At 38.4% G+C, this 6,580-nt stretch overlaps 1 non-coding gene across 1 annotated transcript; it reads right to left on the bottom strand.

Moving 5' to 3' along the window:
- Positions 1-6,136: 6,136 nt before the first annotated feature.
- LOC127493390 (U2 spliceosomal RNA) lies at positions 6,137-6,319 on the bottom strand. The gene has a single exon (XR_007923434.2). It is a non-coding gene; the product is annotated as a U2 spliceosomal RNA (small nuclear RNA).
- Positions 6,320-6,580: the final 261 nt, after the last annotated feature.

The following is a 6,580-nucleotide window of genomic DNA, read 5'->3' as shown; positions in this document are numbered from 1 at the left end:
TGAATGAGAGAATATGCATCCTGGGAGCTGCTGACAGCCATCTCTGGATCACAAAGTAGAATCTTGCTGATGATGGAGCCAGCACTGAGAAAGAGCTGAAAAAGGAAGAACCATAATCAAAGTTGTAGTCACTTTATTCTTCCAAACCAAACCTTGCTAGAAGATACCAAAACCTTAGGATTTTTAGTTATTTAAATTTATTCTCCAGGCTAGTATTTTTTGGATATTTGTTATGTTTATAATCAAAAACATCGTTATGATAGTAATTGAGGGAAATTCTTTGACTTTAAAGCATATCTAGACAGACTTCTCCCCATTGGTGCTTTCAGTCCCATTATTGGCACGTTGTCCCTTTATTGGTGATTTCTCTGTTTAGTACACTTTCTCCTCTTCTTTCTTCATAGACTAGATTCATTTCCTCTGGGGATATTTCCCATGTTTTCTACCTCAATTCTGGGACCAGTTGCCACTTTCCTTAAGAGAGCTTTCTAGCACTCTGGTTCTAACGGTGCTTTTACTGACAATTACCAACCAAAGAATTGAACATTCTTGGCAGACTGAGTAGTAGAAGAATGGACTGGTGGTTCTGTGGAGGAATCGTAAGTTTCTTCATATCGTCCTATGACACTTGAGCTTTGCATCTGCTTGGGGTTTTAGGCTGGGACGATTTGAGTTTGGAGCTCCCAGTGGTCATGTCCTTGGTCATTTGAAGGAAATGCATATATACTAGGAAATAATAAATGCAGTCCTGAATAAAACAGGAATGAGGCAGGAGGGAGCCCCGAAAACCACATGAAGACCGATATTCTTGACATATCTGAAGCTAGCTTCTTCCTTGAATTTCTCTATTCTTTGGTCAATAAAATCCCATATGATGTTAATCTTGTATGAGTAGGATTTCTACCCTTACCAAGTCCTGACTAATAATGCATGAGAAAACCTGTGCAAACTTCTGTGTGCATGAAGGTACCTCCTGCCTAATTTAGCTGCACACCTGCTCCTTTCACTTTCTCCTTGCTGTTTTTATTCTCTTTTCTCAGCATTTGATGGTTTAATGGTGTTGGGAAACTAGTAGCACTCTCTCCCTCCTTGCACACTCTGTGTTGCTTACGACTCTCCCGACAGCAAGCCTCCTAATGAGGTAGCAGCCACAGCTGGTTTTGTGAAACACAGCTTGGGCCTTATATCAACTAGGCTTAGCAAATTCTGCTTTGGGAGCTGCCAAATCGAAATTCTGGGTTGCATATAAATTGATTAGGTGAATTCTCACCATCATTTTGCTGTGGGCACAGTGACAGTTAGCTGGTACAAGGAAGACAATGAAGAAACAGAGCTTTTATCTCTTTTTCTGCAACAGTTTTCTGTTGGCAGAGCCAGCTATGAGAGCACTTGCCTAGACTGACAGGAACACCCCCCTCAGTGATCACTTTCCATACATTTTGCTTGAATACTACATTTATCCTTAATTTTGTTGTATATAAAGGGAAATCTTTCAGGATTTCATTTTTGATTCACTTTCATCTTCTTGTTTTATTTTGAGGTTTCAAAAATGACCCTAAGTTTGTCTTGAATGTCCTCATTTTCATTAATAGTACTTCCATTCTAACACAGTACTGATACTTACCTATAGTTAGGACCAAAATAATGATATTTTTGATTTGACAAATTATAGTTCCTTATGGTATCAGAACAGTGCATTGGTTAATTCTCAAAGTGTCATTGGTTACAGTACATGTCTTGATAGTAAACTGGCTCTGCCTTTTCTCTGACTTTACCTTTATCACAACTTCCCTTTCTCTTTCTCAAGGATCACACATCATTTTGCATATCTAATCTTTCCCTTATAGAGACTGGTGTTACTATCTAACTGTAGTTGCTTAGAAAGCTAACTGTAGAAATTGTTTTCATTATTGCATTCAGGTCTCTACTTAATGAACTGTATTATAGGCAATGGACTGCTTCATCTTGTTATCAATTTATAATTCATTTAATCTATAGGTATTTAGGAAGTACTTATTCTGAGCTAGATGCCATGGCAAAAAAAATAGCCTTGCATCCTATTGTCATCAAGCAAACTGATAAAAGATGAATTGGAGGCCTCTTCTTTTTCTGTTCATCAGATGTTCATTTACTAGGGTTTTAATACATTTTCACAATCATTATTGTTTGTGCACGTTCTGTAAATTAAAAATTCTAAAAGCAAATATGTGATTGTGTCAGTAACTCTAGCAGCAACAATAAGGTAAAGGAAACATTTACTGCAGCGGGTGTTGTACATTTTCTATTCCCACTCTCTTGCTTTCTAAAACTATTTTTTCCTTTAGAAGTCGCGTAAATTTAGGATAAATCCAAACTTCCTTAACAACCACTGTGGTGACTGTGATTATGGTTGCATTGCCTGAAGATGTGAGAATGGTAATTTATGTATCATTGTGCTGCAAATTGGGAAGCCATCCACCATTATACTAATATTTTAAAAAGCAGATTATTGAGATTTTACAGATATCTGGCTAATTTCATTGTTGCAGCGAAATGATTCACCTAATTCTAGACTTGAACTTAGATTCATAAAAAGAATAAAAATCATTGTAGAGATCTCTTGGGAGACAGTTTGCTTGTCTCAGGATAATACCTGAATAACCTCCTAAAGTTGAGAGTAGGCATATGTTTTGACAGCTAAGTTCTAGAAAAATTTTTGTTAATTCTCTTAGCAGTAATATTTCTTATATTTCAGGATATATTTCTAATATTTCAGGATAATATCACCCAAAACACTATTAAATAGCTATATGAATAAAACATATCCAAAAGTGCAACTTTTTTACTATTTAGGTAGATTTTTAAAATGAACAATGAGCCAGGTGGGAAAGATTTAAGGGAACAAGAACTCTCAACCCTAGAAGTAGATGGTGTTTTGGTCTGTGTCTTCCTTGCAGCAAGTGTTTGCTAATGGACCAGGTTTGCTAAAGGGGAAGTGTGTAGATGTTGGAAAATAATCTTGTGAATTACATTTTGCCTGGAGTTCTATTTTTTCCCCCAGAGAACTATAAATAATTCTGCCCATATTCCCTATGAGAGTTATAGTCAGTCCAAACAAAAAACAAAAAACAAAGGAAAGAAGCAACCTTACGGCATCCTTCGAAATTCTCAAATGTTCACCTACTCAAAAAACTACTGCCCAAGGACGCAATGTCTCCTTCTACATGTGATTGAGGTATAGTGTGTCCAAAATCATCTGCTGATAAAATAGTTTCCATAACAGAAAAAAATAATATTATCTGAAGAAACCTACAGTTTAAACTATACACACACACACACACACACACACATATAATATCTCCCAGTTTTAAATTCTCTTGGATTGGTTATTGCTATATTAGTTATTCTAGTTATTACTTATGCCGGGGGAATGGGATCTTGAGAAATAAATTTTGGTGATGAAAAAAGGTAGTGTCTGTTCAAAGTATGCTACAATGTAGGATTTCTTAGTGTCGAGTATATGCTCTAGAAAGATGTGAATACTAAAACGCATTCATGGGGCCAGCGCCATGGCTCACTTGGCTAATCCTCTGCCTGTGGTGCTGGCATCCCATATGGGCACTGAGTTCTAGTCTCGGTTGCTCCTCTTCCAGTCCAGCTCTCTGCTGTGGCCCGGGAGTGCAGTAGAGGATGGCCCAAGTGCTTGGGCCCTGCACCCGCATGGGAGACCAGAAGGAAGCACCTGGCTCCCGGCTTCGGATGGGTGCAGCTCTGGCCGTGGTGGCCATTTGGGGAGTGAGCCAACGGAAGGAAGACCTTTCCCTCTGTCTCTCTCATTGTCTGTAACTCTACCTGTCAAATAAATAAAATCTTTAAAAAAAACCTCCTTCATTACCAGACACATGGAGGTGTCTTGATATTATCTCTTGGGCAAGTAACAGGTCTGTGTTCTTTTAGATCTAAATACTGATGATTCAAAAAAGAATGCCAACTTTATATTTTCTTTTTAATAAATTAGCCTTTTAGTTGTGGATTTTTTAAAGATTTATTTATTTATTTGAAAGTCAAAGCTACACAGAGAGAAGGAGAGGCAGAGAGAGAGAGAGAGGTCTTCCATCCGCCGGTTCACTCCCCAATTGGTAGCAATGGCCAGAACTGTGCCAATCCAAACCAGGATCCAGGAGCTTCTTCTGGTTCTCCCATGTGGGTGCAGGGGCCCAAGGACTTAAGCCATCTTCTATTGCTTTCCTAGGCCATAGTAGGGAGCTGGAACAGCCCGGTATCAAATGGTGTCTGAATGGGGTGCCGACACTGCAGGTGGCAGCTTAACCCGCTATGCCACAGTGCAGGCCCCAACTTTATACTTCCTGATAGAAACTTGCTGCCGTAGGGATGAGAGCACCCAAAGCACATCATTTATCTATTCTCGCTTTCTAGACAGAACCAGATACCAGATCACATCCTGGGAAACCAGGTTACATTCAAATCGGTGCTGGATGAGAATGGAATCGGAATAAGGGCAGTTAATTAGCTCACTCTTTCTCATTCTGTATATCAAGTACTTGTACTTCTGAAGAAATAAGTTGAAAGTTCATCATCGCCGTAGTGAAATTCAGGTTTTCCCACGAGAACTATCAGAAATAGAGATTTCTACCAAAACAAAAGACCAAATATGTGCCTACCCTTCTTTCTTTCTAAAGTCAATGAAAATATAAAATGTTAATTTTTCTCAATGAGTAAGTCCATACATATGGATACGATATGCATAATGCTGTAAAGCCAAAACTATTGTGAACTTCCTAAATGTAAAGATCAATATCTAATTGAAGAGTAAGACAATGTTAAAACAATAGATAAAATATGATTTGAATTCTTCTGAGGTGGTAATGAGACTCCTTGCTGGATGTAACATAGGACATTGAGTAGGATGACTTCATTGATGAGCTAAGTCTTGTGTACCTAGATAAACTAAGCTCCCTCTTCTCTCTTACTTGACTGAGCAGTGGTTTCAGTATTATTTGGCCAAAGGATGAAGCAAAAACCGGACCAGGATCCCCGGAACACTACTGTAAAATCAAGACAACATGCCAGGGAGCTATTTGTCTAGGGTTGTCTCTGCTCCATAAGAAAATTCAATTTGCATCCCCTATTTATGACAGCCCTGCTCTATTCTCCCCTATAAGAACCAAGTGAAATGTATAATCAACAAAGCAAGGAATCTAGTTTAAATATGGGCAGATAGCTAGGGATTACAAAATGTATGAAGGAAATTAAAACCACAAAAGTGAGTCATCAAATCAAACCTAAGTAAAAAAGTGACAAAATAGGGTAATAGAGAAGATGGGAGAAAATATTAAGCATGATTAATATTTTGTGAAGAGAAGTTACAACAGCACTGTGGTCATAAAAATAGAATTTTTGACAGTTTATTGAAAAAATTCAATATATGGAATGGGTGTGAATAGGCACATATAAAGAGTATTTATGCCAACATGGAAATTAACATAGGATTTTCCCTTGAAATTAGGTTTTAACAACTGGAAATAATCTATGTAGTCCAATAACATAGCACAGTTAAACTCATAAATGGGGAAAGAAATTAACAAATACAAATTTTAAGTGTAAAAATGAAGAAAAAAAATTGGCTTTATAAAAATAAAATACACAACCTTCTGAAATGAGAAAAAAAGGGATTGGAACAGATATTTGGTATAGAGGTATGCCACTTGGTATGCCTACATCCTTATCAGTGGGTTGGCTCAAGTACTTGAGTTCTTGACACTCACATGAGAGACCTGGATTGGGTTCTGGGCTCCCAGCTTTGGCTTGGCCAACCCTGCCTGAACCAACAAATGGGAGATCTCTCTTTATATGTCTCCATAACTTTGCCTTTTGAATAAATAATTTTTCCAGTAAAATTTATTTCCTTTGAAATAAAAATAATTAAAAAAAATTAGGGGTCGACATTGTGGTATAATGGGTTAAGGTGCCACCTGCAACATAGGCATCCTCTATAAGCACCAGTTCAAGTCCCAACTGGTCTACTTCTGATCCAGCTTCCTGCTCATGCTCCTGGAAAAGCAGCAGAAGATGTTTCAAGTGCTCTGGGCCCCTGCTACCCGTATGGGTGACCTGGAAGAAGCTCCTGGCTCCTGGCTCCAGCCTGGCCCAGCTCCACCTATTGTGGCCATTTGGGGAGTGAACCAGCAGATGGAAGATTGCTCTCCTGTCTCTTCTCTTCTCTGTAACTCTGCCTTTCAAATAAATACATCTTTTAAAAATGTTCAACTGATAAGAACAGATACTACACTTGATCTTAGCCAAAAGGCCGAGAAGCGATCTTTCTTTTAAAAATGTTAAAAAAGAAAGGGATTATGGAAAAACCTTATTAGATAGGAGGAAGATAACATAAATACATATTCAGAGGAAATTAAAATATGTGAGAGGAGGAGAAGCAGAGATCTTCCATCCACTGTCTCACCCTGGAGATGGTCACAGTTGCCAGCACCAGGAGATTCATCTGGATCTCTCACGTAGATGGCAGGGTCTCAAATGCTTGGACCATTGGCAGGGAATTGGAATGGAAGTGGAGCCACCAGTT

Source organism: Oryctolagus cuniculus, chromosome 5 (assembly GCF_964237555.1).
Source record: "Oryctolagus cuniculus chromosome 5, mOryCun1.1, whole genome shotgun sequence".
NCBI lineage: Eukaryota > Metazoa > Chordata > Mammalia > Lagomorpha > Leporidae > Oryctolagus > Oryctolagus cuniculus.
The sequence above is the reverse complement of the archived record's forward strand: the minus strand, read 5'-3'. Positions and strand labels throughout refer to the sequence as shown.